The sequence below is a fragment of the Moschus berezovskii genome, chromosome 18 (genome assembly GCF_049115385.1).
Source record: "Moschus berezovskii isolate FMDL1 chromosome 18, NW_MosBer_1.0, whole genome shotgun sequence".
Lineage (NCBI taxonomy): Eukaryota > Metazoa > Chordata > Mammalia > Artiodactyla > Moschidae > Moschus > Moschus berezovskii.
The window spans coordinates 49112482-49130348 of NC_142477.1; the positions used below are offsets into that span (position 1 = coordinate 49112482).

The following is a 17867-nucleotide window of genomic DNA, read 5'->3' on the forward strand; positions in this document are numbered from 1 at the left end:
TTACATATATAATATATATGTATGTAAACACACAAACAAACACACAGATCTTGTTTCCAGAATTGAATCAGTTTGACTCCCAATCAGTGTGGAGCCAAAATATGTAAATACTGATATTATAAAACTTCCACAAGTCTTTGAATGTGCAACTGTTTGTGTCAATTCTGTGCACCTAAGTGATATTCCTAAAATCAAATATGATCATGAGCTTTAATCATTCTACCACTGTGTGTGCATACATACTCAGTCACATCAGACTCTTTGAGACCCCATGAACTACAGCCCACCAGGCTCCTCTGTACATGGGACTTCCCAGGCAAGAATACTGGAGAGGGTGTCATTTCCTCCTCAGGGGATCTTCCCAACCTGGGGATCGAACCTAGGTCTCCTGCATTGGCAGGTAAATTCTTTACCACTGAGCCACCTTGGAAGCTGATGCCCAATTAAATCAATTAATTGCCTTCAAAATAATAGATTCTTAATAAAACTTTTAACACCATGTGATCTGGCCATATTTTTGTTTTCTATGCCTAAAAGTATTCCCTCCTTCCTTTCCCTAAGTTGTCGAGCCTAAATTTCAATAGCACTTTTTTCAGGGTGCCAATCAAGGCTGGATTTGGTTCTCCTGTTGCACCACAGTACTTCAGATCCTTTGCTAGTTTCATGAAGGCCATGATCAGGTGTGTTTTATTTATCATTGTATCCTCAGAGTCTAGAACCTAATACTTAAGTGAAATTTCAATAATAGATTTTGAATGAAATAATTTTTATTTTCTCATTTACCTATTAGTGTATTTATTAAAAATAATATGACATAAAAATTAGAATATGTAGAAAGTCTGAAAGGTTACCCATAGACCTACCTTCTACAAATCTATCCACTCAAAGATATATTAGTAAATATTTCTTCAATCTTTTTCTTGCCATTGATAATTTATCAATATTTATCTCTAATGTGCATGCATGCTAGGTCGCTTCAGTCATATCTGACTCTTTGTGACACTTTGGACTGTAGCCCACCAGGCTCCTCTGTCCATGGGATTCTCCAGGTAAGAATACTGAATGGGTTGCCATCCCTTCCTCCAAGGGATCTTCCCAACCCAGGGATCATATTATCTCTAATATATCTTAACAAAGATTATCATTAATACTTAGATCCAGTGTGTTCAGGTTAACTTCTAACTTTAGAGAAATAAAATAATCATAATGGAATACATACACTAAATCTCCCCTGTTCTTTGCTTTTGAAAGGAAGCTATGATTCTTTGCTTTTGAAAATTAATGTGACCTATTAGAAAAAGTTGAATTCACATGTGGCCCCACTTCTTCTGCATTGTCATTTAATTCCTCTAAACTTCACTTTTTAGAAGTGAATAAATGGGATTAATAACACAAACTTTAAAAGTTTATTGTGAGAATTATAAGAAATGACAACTGTACAACATACAGTTTTATAGTTTGATAATGTTGAATGCTACAAAGTTTTGGGGAGAATCAGGATTGAAAAAAGTAATGAATGTACCAGAAGAGGATCAGTCACTGCAGTCCTTCTAGAGTGTGGTTCCATAAGGAGGTGGAGGTCAAAGCCAGGTTGTCAGTTCAGCTCAGTTGCTCAGTCATGCCCTACTCTTTGCGACCCCATGGACTGCATCACTCCAGGCTTCCCTGTCCATCACCAACTCCTGGAGCTTGTTCAGACTCATGTCCATAGAGTCGGTGATGCCATCTAACCATCTCATCCTCTGTCATCCCCTTCTCCACCTGCCTTCAATCTTTCCCAGCATCAGGGTCTTTTCAAATGAGTCAGTTCTTCTCATCAGGTGGCCAAAGTATTGGAGCTTCAGCTTCAGCACCAGTCTTTCCAACAAATATTCAGGACTGATTTTCTTTAGGATTGGATCTCCTTGCAGTCCAGGGACTCTCAAGAGTCTTCTCCAACACCACAGTTCAAAAGCATCAATTCTTCGGTGCTCAGCTTTCTTTATGGTCCACCTGTCACATCCATACATGACTACTGGAAAAACCATAGCTCTGAACAGATGGACCTTTGTCAGTAAAGCAATGTCTCTGCTTTTTAATATGCTGTCTAGGTTTGTCATAATTTTTCCTCCAAGGAACAAGTGTCTTTTAATTTCATGGCTGCAGTCACCATCTGCAATGATTTTGGAGCCCAACAAAATAAAGCCTGCCACTGTTTCCATTGTTTCCCCATCTATTTGCTATGAAGTGATGGGACCGAATGCCACATTGTGAGGGCTAATAAAGTAACTACAGGCCATCAAAGTGGACCACTCCTCAGAGCACTTTGACAAAGAAAGAAAGAGAGAAATATGTGATATCTAGAGGGGGCAGCAGAGTCAAGTGAAAGTTTTTCAAGTTAAGTGACAGCAAAGAAATCAGTGGCAGGGAAGAATGTGAGGATGAAGGAGAAAAACACCTTAGGCAGGAGGTTGGAAAGGTCCAGGTATGAGAGCCGCTGTTAGACTTGGTACCCAAACTTTATCACTGAAAGTATAACTTTCCTTTAGACTTGAGGAAATTCAGATTAAAATGAGTACAATTTATATTATTTTTAAGACCTGCGTTTTGGCTCAGAAAAAGAAATACCTATATTAAAATGTACCACAAAGCAATGTTGATTATTTAAAGACGTTTGATGGAATAGATGCTAATGTTTCCAGTTACTGGCAATTAGCTGCTATATCATCTCAGCATTTATTGATCATTGGTCAAGTTTAAGCACAGAAATACTTGGCAGCCAGATTTCATATCCTCAAAATTATTGTTATTGTTTTGCTCAAAGTAAGTTTGAGAAATCAAGCAGTAATTTATTTTAAAAGATTTGACATAAGGGAGACCCGGAAAGCATCACACTTCAAACATAAGACTAAATGTTTTGGTGACTTTTTGTTTACCTGCACTCAGCTTGTTTTTCATGGCAAGTGGATAAGCTTCTGCGCTCATGGAATTTACTTGTTTTTTTAGTTTTTAACTTTTTGATTTTATGTTGGAGTATAGTTGATTTACAATGCTGTGTTTGTTTCAGCTATTCAGCAAAGTGATTTGTCATGGAGTTTACTTCTGAACAAGGGAGTCTGATGAGACAGAAGTAAATAAGAAACTGCAGTGTCCCAATGTGATAAGTGCCCTAAGGAAAGCAATGCTGGCAAATGCAGTAGAGTTCTGAAGGGTGAGTTGCATTACTATAGTCAGCTGGGTCAGGAAGGCCCTCCCTGACAATATGACATTTGAGATGAGACCTGACTGGCATGAAGCAGAGCCATGGGAAGGTCTGAGAATAAGGTATTCTGAGTTCAGCAAAGTCCACTGCCTTAAAGTGGAAAAGTCAAACATGAAAAGAAGGTCAGTTTTATATGGAAAGTCAGGATAGTAAGTGAAGGCCAAGGAGACAGCATCAAGGTGACTTTGGGACTTAGGCAGGTGACCTGCAGACCATGTCTGCAAGAAGTTTAGACTGGAGTTTAGACTGATTGTTAGTCATTTCAGGGTTAATCAGAAATAGGATCTGACTTCTATGTTATAAAAACCCTCAGGATACTGTGTGAAGACTAAAGAATGCAACTTGCTCATACTACTACTTACTACTATTGGTTACGGGATGAGTAAAGCTCAATTCACTGGTAACCTGTTTAGAAAAAAAATCTCACAAGATTTTGATGAAAAGCGTTTTAAGAACTCTCTAGCAGTTTCTTTAATTTCTTCATTTTACAGATGAAGATCTTAAGTCCTGTCTGTGAAATAATGGACCCAGGGTCATACAATCAGTAACTAGTTGAACCAGGATTAGAACAGGATTCCCTACCTAGTGCTCTTTCCACAGTGACTGACTTTCTCTCTTGGTTCTACCACTCTTCATACACACAAAGTGCTCACTCCCTAGATGTGGTGCTACAGAGGACACCAGCTTTGGGTCATTTCAGTGACTCTCCCAGAAAGCATGGAGGGTGCTGCCTAGAGTTACACACCGTTGACAGCAGTCACCTAGGTTGCTTGTTACATATGCAGCTACTGATATTGAATCTCTGTGAATGAGACCTAGTTTTTGTTCCCAGAAGAAAGAAAAACTGGATAAGTCCGGGAATTATTCAGTTTTCAAGATGGAGCACTTGTCAGATTAAAGCAATGTGATTCTATTCTCTCTACTGGACATTCTTCCAATGCATGAGAAAAATCCACTTCATTTCATTTCTTTTCTCATCCCACCTCTCAATACAGTTTTAACAGACTGTCTTTAAAAAAAAAAAGAAAAGAAATCATCTTGTGAATGGAAATAGCCCCTAAACCCTATATAGTCCTATGGGCAAATCCACAAGTGTAGGACAATGGCTAGTCAAACTACGAACAGTCTGGTATCATTCATATAAAGGGATTTAGATATGGTGTATAGTGGTTAGTAAGGAGGGGCTTCCCTGATGGTTCAAGTGGTAAAGAGTCCGTCTGCAATGCAGGACATGCAGGAGACATGGGTTTGCATTGGGAAGGAGGGAAACTGCAATATATTTTAGCACTATGTCCATCAAAATGGTTATTTAAACAGTAGGATTTGACATACGGAAAATTCATTTATATTAAATATCCCATCTTCCTGATGGGGTATAAAGATGATGTTAGTAATGTTTGTCTTTTATCATTGGGAAACATTTCTAGTTGAACTGTACTTGATTGTGTGTGTGTGTGTGTGTGTGCGCGCACGCGAGCGCGCACATGTGGGTTCAGTCGTGTCCAGCTCTTTGTGACCCCATGAACTGTAGCCTGCCAGGCTTCTCTGTCTGTAGAATTTTCTGGGCATGAATACTTAAGTTGATTACCATTTCCTTCTCCAGGGGATCTTCCCCACTCAAGGATTGAATCCGCATCTCTTGTGTTTTCTGCATTGGCAGGCAGATTCTTTACCACTGCACCACCTAGGAAGCCCAACTGCTTCTTATAATTTTCTTGCTTGTGAGTCAGAAATCTTGCTTTGTACATTTTAAAGTTTAAGTTTCACTTGCTTTCCAAACCAGTGGGCTTCCCAGGTGACTCACTAGTAGTAAAGAATTCGCCTGCCAAGCAGGAGATGAGGGTTCAACCCCTGGGTTGGGAGGTCCCCTGGAGAAGGAAATGGCAACTCACCACAGTTTTTCTTGCCTGGGAAATTTCAAGGACAGAGGAGCCTGGTGGGCGACAGTCCATGGGGTCACAAAAGAGTTGGACACCAGTTAGTGACTAAACCACCAGCTAATGGGAGGTAACCTTAAGGATGGGGCAACAGCTCCTGAAAGACATTAAGACATTAAGAGTAAAAAATGGCTGCCACTGGTTGAACTTTTACTTCATCCTAAGGGCTTGGTTTTCCCGTGGTCATGTATGGATGTGAGAGTTGGACTGTGAAGAAAGCTGGTCGCCGAAGAATTGATGCTTTTGAACTGTGGTGCTGGAGAAGACTCTTGAGAGTCCCTTGGATTGCAAGGAGATCCAACCAGTCCATTCTAAAGGAGACCAATCCTGGTTGTTCATTGGAAGGACTGATGCTAAAGCTGAAACTCCAATAATTTGGCCACCTCATGCGACGAGTTGACTCACTGGGAAAGACTCTGATGCTGGGAGGGATTGGGGGTGGGAGGAGACAGGGACGACAGAGAATGAGATGGCTGGATGGCATCACCGACTCCATGGACATGAGTTTGAGTGAACTCTGGGAGTTGGTGATGGACAGAGAGGCCTGGCGTGCTGTGATTCGTGGGGTCGCAAAGAGTCGGACACGACTGAGCGACTGAACTGAACTGAACTGAAGGGCTTGGTACCAACTTTATGTGTATTATCTTATATAATACTCTCAAAACCCTAGTGAGTGTGTATTAGGTCCATTTTATAAGAAAAAATAGAAACTCACTGCTATTTTACTCAGTAGTCATTCACACTGAGGAGTTAATGTCAGTTTCCTGAGGAGCAGAGGAATTGCCCCTGGTATTTTGGTGCCAAAGGTGAGAAGAGTTGCTCCAACCCAGTTAAGCGAAACAGGCTGTAGCATATGCTACACATTCTTTCATTTTCTATATTTTTGAAAGTTTTAATGAGAAGAAATTGGAGAAAAATCATATAACCTTCCTGATAGACACAAACAAAGCAATTAGTGTAACTCAAGATTGATTTTTTAAAATATTACTAAACTACTATCAAATTAGTAACAAGTTACTAATAGGTAACTAGGTAAATTCTAACTAAGTAAGCTGTATTTAACAAAAAAACTTCACCTGACTTCCCAGTTTTGACAAAATATTGGAAACATTTCCATTAAAATCAGAAACAAAAAGAGAATGGCTACAAAATGACAACTCTTAAGATGAAGAGAAAATAAAGAAATAAAATATAAAATAAAATATGTAAGATTTGAAAAGGAAGAAACAATGCTATTATTACCTGCTGGCACTGAATTTTCTATCATAGAACACCTAAAATAGTATATAAGCTAATAAGCAAGGTCACCATAGGTAACAGAACCTAAAATATTCTTATATAAGAAATGTTATATTCTTATATAACAGCAATAACCAATAGAAAAATGCAATGAAAAATGACTTCCCATTCAGAATAGCAACAGAACCTGTACACTCCCTTGGAATAAATACAACAAAAGAGGCCTAAGGCTTGTATTAAAAAATGGCGAAATGTTATTGAAGGAAATAAAATAGATCTGAATAAATAGAGACAAACTATTTTCATAAATGAAGAAATTACCAGCATTTTTATAAATGTTCAGTACAGTTTTAATCAAGACTTCAATGTAGTTTTTACTGAAATTGAACAGATTCTAAGATTCATTTTAAAGGATAAACAGCCAAGATAACTAAGACAAGTATAAAAAAGGAAGAATAAAGACAAGTGATCTGTCATATAGATATTAAGGCTTCTTATGAATAAATAATTAAAACTATGTTAGTTTGATGCTGGGATAGATAAGAGGATATATATAAATAATAAAGAGTTGAATAGACTCTAACATATGTAAGACTTTATATACCATGGAAATAGGGGGAAAGATGGACTAAATAATGCTGGAACAACTGACTTTCTACATGGGAAGAGGTAAATTTGATCGTTCTATAAAATTGTAAAATAAAATAAATTCCAGATGGACTCAATTTCAAAATGTCGAAAAGAATTTAAAAAAACTGATAAACATTTAGAAGAACATGTTTTGAAACTTAGGATAAGAAAGGATGTCTTAAGAATTATACAAGAGATCTCACTTCTAAGTAAATAGGTTATTATATTTACTTATATTGAAATTTGAACTGCAACAAATGAAACTATAGACAAAATTTAAAACAAGTCACATAATGAGAGAAGAATTTATAAAGGCTATTACAACAAATCTCTGGCAAAAAGAAAGAAAGAGGAAGATGTGGGAGGAAGGAATGGAGGGAGGAAAGGAAGAAAAGGAGAAAGAGAAAGGAAGATAGGAGGGAGGATGGGGAGAGAGGAAGAAAGAAAGCAGCCCAAGAGAAAAATGAGCGAGAGTCAAGAACAGTACCCTCTGATTTAAGAGAGAAAAATGTGAATGAGCAACAAGGAAATGAAAGACACAGGATTTTAACTAATGACAATCCGAGAACTATAAATTGAAACCAAACCGACTATGAAAAATAATATATATCTCAGTTGAGTTATTTTGCTATACAGAATAAATTACCACAATATTGAAAATCAACTGTATTTTGATACAATTAAGAAATAAAACTATACTGCAAAATCATTCTGAAAGGAAAGTGAAAGTGAAGTTGCTCAGTCTTTTCCAGCTCTTTGCAACCGTATGGACTGTAGCCCACCATCCTCCATCTATGGGATTTTCCAGGCAAGAATACTGGAGTGGGTTATCATGTCCTTCTCCAGGGGATCTTTCTGACCCAGGGATCAAACCCAGGTCTCCTGCATTGCAGGCAGACTCTTTACCATCTGAGCCACCAGGGAATCCCTATAAGATCATTCTATAGCCATCATACTGGTGAAAAGAAGAGTGAAGCCTGACACAGTCAAGCACTGATTAAGGGTATGGTACCATGGAAACAGGCATATTCTGCCTACAGGATATACACTGGTACAACTACTTTAGAAAATATCTTGACACTATTGAAGCTGAGTATGTACACATCCTATGGCTTGTATTCCAGAACATTCTTTGCAGCACTGTTATAACAGAGAAACAAGGACAACATAAACGAGTGTCAGTAATAAAGTGGGTAAATAAGTTGTGATATATTTGTATCATGACCAGCAATGGTAAGAGGAGTTAGAAAAATATATACTGCCAGGTAATTTGCTGAATTATACAAAGACTTTAATGGAAAAAACATTTAAAACACAGAAAACAGTACAATATATTGTTGGTGGAGATATACACAGGTACAAAACATGGATTCTAATTAGAAGATAGATGCTGGAGAAGGGGTAGGTTACCCACTCCAGTATTCTTGGGCTTCCCAAGTAGCTCAGTTGGTAAAGAATCTGCCTGCAATACAGGAGACCTGGGTTCGATCCCTGGGTTGGAAAGATCCCCTGGAGAAGGGAACAGCTACCCACTCCAGAATTCTGGCCTAGAGAATTCCATTGACTGTATAGTCCATGGGGTTGCAAAGAGTGGGACACAACTGAGCAACTTTCACTTTCACTAGAACATAGATATAAAAACATTAGGATATAAATTGACTCAAGAAATCTAATCAATATCTTGGCACTGGTTTGGGGATAGAAGAGTGGGTAATGGATTTAAGGAAAGCAGCAAAGGGGAACCTTTATTTATGCTGTATTGTTTTATATAAAACGTATACCATTCAATGTATATAAGTGTCCACGTGCATGTACCTGTCTCTATAATCTGAGTTAAAATTACAAAAATTAACATTTGCAATATTGAATGACAGTGCTTTTACATCAAGTTTTGCATTTTCCTACTTTTTAATGTTAAAAAAGAAAAAACTAACTGCAAATCTAATACTAAATTACAATAATCTGGGGTCAAAGGACTACCAGAGGCATTAGACTCCTAAGAAGATAACTGCAAAACACTAAGCATCAAAATTGGTAATTTACCTGCACCCTTCAGGGAAAGTCAGATTTCAGTGGCAGGTTCCAGCTGCGCTAACATGTTAACATCTGGCTCTGAGAGTCAGGCTCTGAGTGTTTTCTTGGAGGAAACCCTTGAGGACACAGAGGCAGTTGTCATTGTTGTTCAGTTGCTAAGTCCTGTCTGATTCTTTGCGACCCCATGAACTGCAGCATGCCAGGCTCTGCTGTCCTTCATTACCTCAATTCAGGTCTATTGAGTCGGTTATACTATCTAAAGGCTCTCCTGGTGGCTCAACTGGTAAAGAATCTTCCTGCCAAGTGGGAGACCTGGGCTCAATCCCTGGGTTGGGAAGATCCCCTGGAGATGGGAACAGCTACCCATTCCAGTATTCTGGCCTGGAGCAAACCATCTCATCCTCTGTTGTCCCCTTCTCCTCCTGCCCTCAATCTTTCCCAGCATCAGTGTCTTTTCTGATGAGTCAGCACTTCCCAACGGGGTGCTAAAGTATTGGAAGTTCTGGGGAAATAAAACCAGAGAAGGTGAATTCGAAAGTGCATTTTCACATGGCCAGGGGAGGTCAGCAAAGCAAAGCAAAACAAATGTATGAAATCCCAAAAGGTTGACTACAGAAGAAATGTTTACTTTTTGGAGGTTTCCTTAGGTCACTACAGTTCTCTTTAGCCCCATCTCTTTGCTCTCTCCTCCTCCCTTCTTCTATACTTTTTCTCCCTCTCCTTCCTCAGCTTCCTCTTCTTCTTCCCACCCCGCTCTTTCTCTCTCTCTCCTCATTTACTCCTTCCTCCTTTTTCTTAGATTGTGTGCTCTGGGTCTACATAGCAGTCAAATGTTATTGATCATAGGACATTGAATTGAAGGCTTTCTGGTCTCTCTTCATGACCAGATCAAAGGATTTTGGAAGATTGTCTTTGGCTGTCAAGTTTTCATTTCTAGTGCTTCTGATACAGTATTTCTACTGCTTCTGTATACCTTATGTATACAGTTTATACCTATGGTTGCTTGTAGAAAAGTCATTCACCACAGAAGAGAAATGATATTTGTGTGTATGTTGGGGTGGGGGATTATGTCACCTGTGTTCAAGAATAGATGATCTTCTGATTATTTCCAAGTCTCTTGAATAGAAAGTATGGTTGTATATATACAAAAAGAAACCAAAAGAACTTGGAAGCTAAAGTGTGAGAGAAGGTCACTCAAGCAATTTATATCTCATGTTTTGATTTTTGTTCTTCCCAAAATACTCCACTTGATTTACTATTCTTTCTTTCCCCAAAGCAAAAATTACTGAGTACTTCTAAATCTTTGTAACTTGAAGTCAAAGTCAACTTGGTTTTGTGGCTTAGAAGATAGCATTTATTTATTTACTTATTTTTGACCATGTAGCATGAAGGATTTTAGTTTCTTCCTGACTGGGAATAGAACCTGTGCCGCTGCAGTGGAAGTGTGGAGTCTTAGCCACTGGACTGCCAGGGACTTCCCAGTTACCATTTTATATCTATGTAAAATATATATGCGAACCTGAAAAAAACTGTTTCCAAGTAAAAGTAGTTGTCCCAACTTTAGATATAATATACAGTACTAAGTACAGCATGTTCCTTTTCAAAGTGTAAAATGGCGTGTCCTTTTTTTTTTTCTGAATTTCTAAGTTGTTGGAAAGTTCCTTTAAAAATCACTAGCCTCAACACCAGTAATCACTGGGGAAATGCAAATCAAACCCACAATGAGATATCACCTCACGCTTGTCAGAATGTCTGTTATCAAAAAGACAACAAATAAGAACTGAAGTGAAGATATGGAAAAAAGAACACACTGCTGCACTGTTGGTGAGAATGTTGGTGCAGTCACTAAGGAAAACAGTATGGAGATTCTCAAAAAATTCAAAATAGAACTACTATTTGATCCAGCTCTTCCACTCCTGGGTATATATCTGAAAAAAATGAAAACAATTATTGCAAAGATATATAAAACCCTGTGTTCACTGGAGTACTATTTACAACAACAAAAATATGGAAGCAGCTTAAGTGTTCACTAATAGATGAATATATAAAGAAAATGTGGTATACACATACAATGAAATATCACTTAGCCACAGAAAAGAATGAAATCTTGCATTTATGACAGCATGGATGGACCTAGATGGTGTTTTGCTAAGCGGAATACATCAGACAGAAAAAGACAAACACTGTATAATTTCACTTACATGTAGAAGGTAAAAAACAAAAAAAGAAAAACATAACAAAACAGAAACAGACTCGCAGTGATAGAGGGGAGGTAAGTAGAAGGATGACAGAAAGAGGTGAGGGAGATTAAGAGGCACAGCCTTCCAGTTATACATGAAGGAGTCAGGGAAATGTGGCATACACTGTGGGAAGAACAGTCAATAATATAATAACTTTACTTAGTGACAGATGGGAGATAAACTCATTGTGATGATTGTTTTGTAAGGTATAGGAATACTGAATCACTTTGTTGTGCATCTGGAATTAACATAGGGTTGTAAGTCAGTTAGGGGCTTTCCTGGTGGCTCAGCAGTAAAGAATCTCCTGCAGTGAAGGAGCCATAGTAGACACGGGTTTGATCCCTGAGTCGGTAAGATCCCCTGGAGAAGGAAATGTCAATCCACTCCAGGACTCTTGCCTGGAGAATCCCATGGAGAGAGGAGCCTGGCTACAGTCCAAAGGGTTGCAGTGAGTCAGATATGACTGAAGTGACTTAGCCCCAGTAAGTCAGTTATACTTCAATGACAAGCAATAAATAAAATCTATCCTTCTAAATAAATAAACATTTAAAAATAAATAAGTAAAAATAAGTAAGTAAAAATCACTAGCAATATATGGTCAAAAGTGACAGAAAGTATTTTTGCTTTTTGTAGAAACTTTTGCTATATCATTGACCACTGAACAAGAGGGTTAGGATTGCCTACCCTCTGCACAGTCAGAAATCTGAGTATATTTTTACAGGTGACCCTCCTTAAATGTGGTTCCACATCCCTGGGTTCAACCAACCACGGATTGTGTAGTACTGCAGTAGGTGTTTAGCGAAAAAAAGAATTAGCACATAAGTAAACTCATACAGTTCAAACCCTTTAACACCAAACTTTAGTCGACTGGGACCTTCGTGCTATTCAAGGTTGCTTTTGACCCATGAAGACTCTTTCTGGGTTTGCCTCATAATCGTCTTGGTTCTGAGAAGAGCTAAGAGTTTCAAGAGGAGATTTCAAGAGAACTGTTATTCTTCATGAAGCTCAAGTTTTCCAACTGAAATGGACAAAGAGAATTCTCAGAGTCTGGGCTCTTGCCACAGGTGGGTAATGAACATCTCCTGGACTGTGCTATGCTGCTGCTTCTGGTCCTCCTTATCTGTGCAGCATATCTCTGATCACAGCTCCTTTACTGCCATAGTGAGATCTATGCCATTTTTCTACCTACTAAATTTTACTAGAAGTGATCCATCTAGTGCCAGAATTCCTTCAAAACATATGGTTGCAATTTTCAGGTTGAAATGATTGGACCACAGTTTGCAAATTCTAGAATAAACACATATGTGGACTACACCTGCCAATAGGAATAAAACTATTTTTTCTATTCCCTAATGAAAACATTTACAAGCAAGATATAAATTTGGAAATCTGCCATTTGACCGAAGTAAATACACACACACTCACACACATGGAGCCAACACTAACTTGTGTGGCACAGGATAAAAATATTTGCTTACAAAAACTGACAACTGCATGCTCTGGTGCTGCTCTCGCCTTCTGAGACGGCCACACTCTGTCTGTAGAGTGTGTTTCTCTCTAAATAAATCCACTTCTTGCCTAAAAAAACCCGCTTAATACCTGAGATAGAATGTTTAATTATTAAGATCACATTTATTAAAAAATGAACGAAAAGAACTTAATTATTTACAATTTATGTGGAATCTTTTGGAATAACTGATGTTAACAAACTAAGCAAGTCCTTCAATTCATTCAGAATATAAACCTGTTACTGTCTATAGATTAGTTAAGGACAGTTCACAGACATAAGAAGGTACTTAGTGGGGTTTAAGTGAAAGTGAAAGTAGCTCAGTCGTGTCCGACTCTTTGCGATCCCATGGACTATACAGTCCATGGAATTCTCCAGGCCAGAATACTGGAGTGAGTAGCCTTTCCCTTCTCCAGGGGATCTTCCCAACCCAGGGATCAAACCCAAGTCTCCTGCATTGCAGGCGGATTCTTTACCAGCTGAGCCAGAAGGAAAGCCCACAAGTGGATTTTAAAATTCCTGCTAAAGCAAAAAAAAAAAAAAAAATTATGAATTAATTAAACAGGCTGGTTTGGTAATGATTCTCATGCAAAGAAGCATCAGTAGTGTTTTGACTTGTTCTGTCATTTAAATTCCAGGAACATCAGTAGTGGAGTTGAAACCTAAATCTGCATTTGTTTGATCTTAAAACCTATACTCTTATTACCTGGAAGGGTGAAGAAGGGAAGAAAGAATCCCTCAGGTAAAGAGAATGGTGCTAGCAAACTCTTGAAGGCTTGAACCACTATAGTGTGTGCAGAGAAATCCAAGTGGCTAACACGTAGCCAAAGGTTTACTCCTGGGACACAAACTTTGCTTGCCATGCTAATGAGGAAACCATGAATTCATGAACAGTAGAAGCCAAGAATGAGTTTTAAGCAGATAGGATACACGGTAATATTTGCCTTTCAAATAACAGCAGTCAAAATAAAAAGGATGAATTTTAGGAGATTATTGAAACAATCCTGGTTCTCATCTAAAATTCTGCAGGATATGAGGTTGGTAGAATGACTTTGAAGAAAGGATTTCAGAAGTATTTAGAAGGTGAGATGAGAAGGAGTAGGTGATAGGCTAGTTGTGGGGAAAAACAGTAAAAGAGGCAGATGAGATACTTGTCACTTCCAAGGGTCAGGCTTGGGGGACAGGAAGCTAGAGATGCCAATCATGAAGAGCAGGGGCTTAAGAGGAGGAGTAGCAAAGGGTGGACAGCAACAAGTTCAGCTGGGGAAATCATGCTCCCTGCTCAAGGGTGAGTTGGATATGGTGTTTAGGGAAAGTGGGCTGGCGTTTTCTAAATAAAGCCATCAATAGGGATACAATTGAACAGAGGCAAACTGTGGAGTAGGAACTTCCCGGGTGGCTCAGTGGTAAGGGATCCACCTGCCAAGACAGGAGGGGTGAGTTTGATCCCTGGGTCTGGAAGATCCCCTGGAGAAGGAAATGGCAACCCACTCCAGTATTCTTACCTGGGAAATCCCATGGACAGAGGAGCCTGGCAGGCTACAATCCATGGGGTCGCAAAAGAGATAGACACAACTTAGTGACTAAACAATCTATCTATTTATCGAGAGAAACAGAGATATGTTTATCCAACTATGCTGCTGCCGTTGTTGTTCAGTTGCTCAGTTGGGTCCAACTCGGCGACCCCATGAACTGCAGCACACCAGCCTTCCCTGTCCTTCATTTCCTAGAGCTTGCTCAAACTCATGTGTGTTGAGTTGGAGATGCCGTCAAGCCATCTCATCTCTGTCCTCCTCCTGCCTTCAATCTTTCCTAGCATCAGGGTCTTTTCCAATGAGTCAGCTCTTCTCATTAGGTGGCCAAAGTATTGGGGCTCCAGCTTTAGCATCAGTCCTTCCAATGAATATTCAGGGTTGATTTCCTTTAGGATTAACTGGTTTGATCTCCTTGCAGTCCAAGGGACTACTCAAGAGTGTTCTCTAACAACATAGTTCAAAAACATTAATTCTTTGGTACTCAGCCTTCTTTATGGTCCAAGTCTCACACTAGTGCATGACTACTGGAAAAACCATGCATCTTACTATAACTGTAGCCTGCTACACCACACACACATACACACAGCAAAGAGCAAGAATTGAGTTGAATACTTGGATGAATGCTAATAGTCACAAGAGCTAGAATAAATGGAAATTTGTTTAAGACTGGGAATTCTTTCAGCAGATTATCTGAGTCTTCAGCTTTTACCATTAGCAAAAAAATTGGCATGTGTATTAAAAAGATGAATAAATTACATTCTGATTTCAAGAGTTACTATCTTTTTCATTTCTTTTTAGACATCAATTTAATCTAATAGACTTACTTCAGTTCAGTTCAGTTCAGTTCAGTCACTCAGTCGTGTCCGACTCTCTGCGACCCCATGAACCACAGCACGCCAGGCCTCCCTGTCCATCACCAACTCCCGGAGTTCACTCAAACTCATGTCCATCGAGTCGGTGATGCCATCCAGCCATCTCATTCTCTGTCGTCCCTGTCTCCTCCCACCCCCAATCCTTCCCAGCATCAGAGTCTTTTCCAGTGAGTCAACTCGTCGCATGAGATGGCCAAAGTATTGCAGTTTCAGCTTTAGCATCAGTCCTTCCAATGAACACCCAGGACTGATCCCCTTTAGAATGGACTGGTTGGATCTCCTTGCAGTCCAAGGGACTCTCAAGAGTCTTCTCCAACACCACAGTTCAAAAGCATCAATTCTTCGGTGATCAGCTTTCTTCACAGTCCAACTCTCACATCCATACATGACCACTGGAAAAACCATAGCCTTGACTAGACTTACTTACAGGCATATTATTCCATAGACATTCTAATTTTGCTGAGATAAACAATACTACAGTAAGATACAGATCATGCATTAAAAGAGTATATTGTTCACTGTGAATAGCAGACATGAAATGCAAATAAACAGTGATAAAAATAATAATAGAAATATATGCAATATTTAGTAGGAACTTAGAGGGAAGGTGAATATATTAGTTAATTTTACTAGCTCATTTATTCCTCATTTATTTAAAAATGGATTTAAAATGGTTTGAAAAAAGATGAAATAAAAGGTAACACAAATAATGAAGTGGATTTGAAGGGAAAAAAAGTTTTAATAGATAATTTGAAGTCAACAGTAAATGTCTTTACAGAATAGTATAGCTAAGATCTAGAAAACTCTAGAACAAGCCACCAGTTGGCCTTTATGCTTTCTGAAGAGGATAGAAAAATGAGAAAATAACATTATTTATATTACCTCCAAAGAAAATTAAAACACAGCTACTCTTGGTGCTAAAACTAAAGTGTTTTTCCTCATAAATACTGAGACAACAACAGTACACCACTCTTATACACCTGTATACTAAACGGATTTCATGGCTGACTTTCTTACAGTGGCTTTGAGCATGGGTCAGTGAAGACATAATGTCAAATTGCATTTAATAAAAGCAGTTTTACACGAGAATAAACTATATGGTCCAGACGTATGAAGATCTGCTTGTGTGGCTCATTCCAAGGATGAGTTGTTTTGGATCTATAGGAACACAAGGATTGTATTTCACTCAGGCAATCTTTCACAAATTTATATTGTCCAACCATGTATTTGAATATTAAACTGCAGTGAGTTCAAGATTAGCCTTCTTGACATTCACTTGGGTGCAGCTATTTTTAATCTGCTGATTAAATAATGGAAATGCATAACTCCCTGTCGGAATGGGAAGGGTACAGAGAAAAGGAGACTGGAATTTCAGTTATGTTTTTCAAATTTTGGCAAAATACACATAAGATGAAATTTACCTCCTTAACTAATTTTAAGCGTACAGTTTAGTGGCAGTAGATACACTCACACTGTGGTGCTACCATCACCATCATCCCTCCACAGAATGTTTCATTTTGCAAAACTGATATCCCACCTACTGAACAATAACCACCCTCTCCTCCTCCAACCTAACCACTTTTCTACTCTGTCTTCATGATTTTGACTACTTCGTGTTCCTCCTATGAGAGGAATCACACAGTATGAAAACACAGACTTCTTCACAGGTTTGCATGCCATCTTTGTCTGGGGGCCTTGATCAACTCCTCTGTGTGGCTCTAATATTACTCTTTGTGCTGCTGAAGTGAGCACTTCAGCTGGTGTTTGAAGGGAGAACAGGAACTCATCAGACTTAACATGGGGGTAACAAATCATATATGAAAGCAGAGTACCTAAAATTGTTTTCTGTGTTGTTGAAGACTGAGGTAAGGAGGGAGGCTGAAAAAGATGAGGCTAAAGAGATAGGAAGGAACAGAAGCCAAAGGGCATTCTAAGCCCCTTTTAAGAGCTTGATCTTTATAAGCCTCTTTTGACAGCTTCCTTGGTGGCTCAGATGATAGCGAGTCTGCCTGCAGTGCAGGAGACCTGAGTTAGACCCCTGGGTTGGGAAGATCCCTTGGAGGAGAGCACGGCAACCCACCCCAGTATTCTTGCCTAGAGAATTCCATGGACAGAGAAGTCTGACAGGCTACAGTCCATGGAGACATAAAGAGCTGGACACGGCTGAGCAACTAATGCTTTCACAAGAGCTTGGACTTATATATAATGAGATGGGAATAGAGAAATAAAATTCATATTTTAAAAAAAATAATTCTAGAATAAAAAAGAGGCCTGGAAGAAGATAAAATTTGACACAGTCTAGTTAGATGGTAGTGACAACTATGTAGGTAAGGGTTTCCTTTTTATTATTTTAGGCAGATTTTTGGAGTCTTACAGAGAGTATTCAGAATTGTAGATCATGAGGAAATATATGTCTACACTCTGGATCTAGTGTCCACACAATCTTCCTCTCCCAGCTTAGAATAAAACTCTTCACATTTTAGAAAAGTTTCTTCTTTAGCAAAGCATCCAGACAACTCAAAGTCTAAATTCACATTTTAATCCATGAAGCACCTTTCTCCTCACTGATCTCTCCTCTCTCTCCTTTTCCTCTTCACCTGTTTTAGAGGAAGAAGAGTACATTCAGAGGGAA

The 17867-nt window shown here is 38.8% G+C and overlaps 1 non-coding gene across 1 annotated transcript; it reads right to left on the bottom strand.

Moving 5' to 3' along the window:
* Window positions 1–16880: 16880 nt before the first annotated feature.
* LOC148774987 (U6 spliceosomal RNA) lies at window positions 16881–16987 on the bottom strand. The gene has a single exon (XR_016035271.1). It is a non-coding gene; the product is annotated as a U6 spliceosomal RNA (small nuclear RNA).
* Between the last annotated feature and the right edge of the window lie 880 nt (window positions 16988–17867).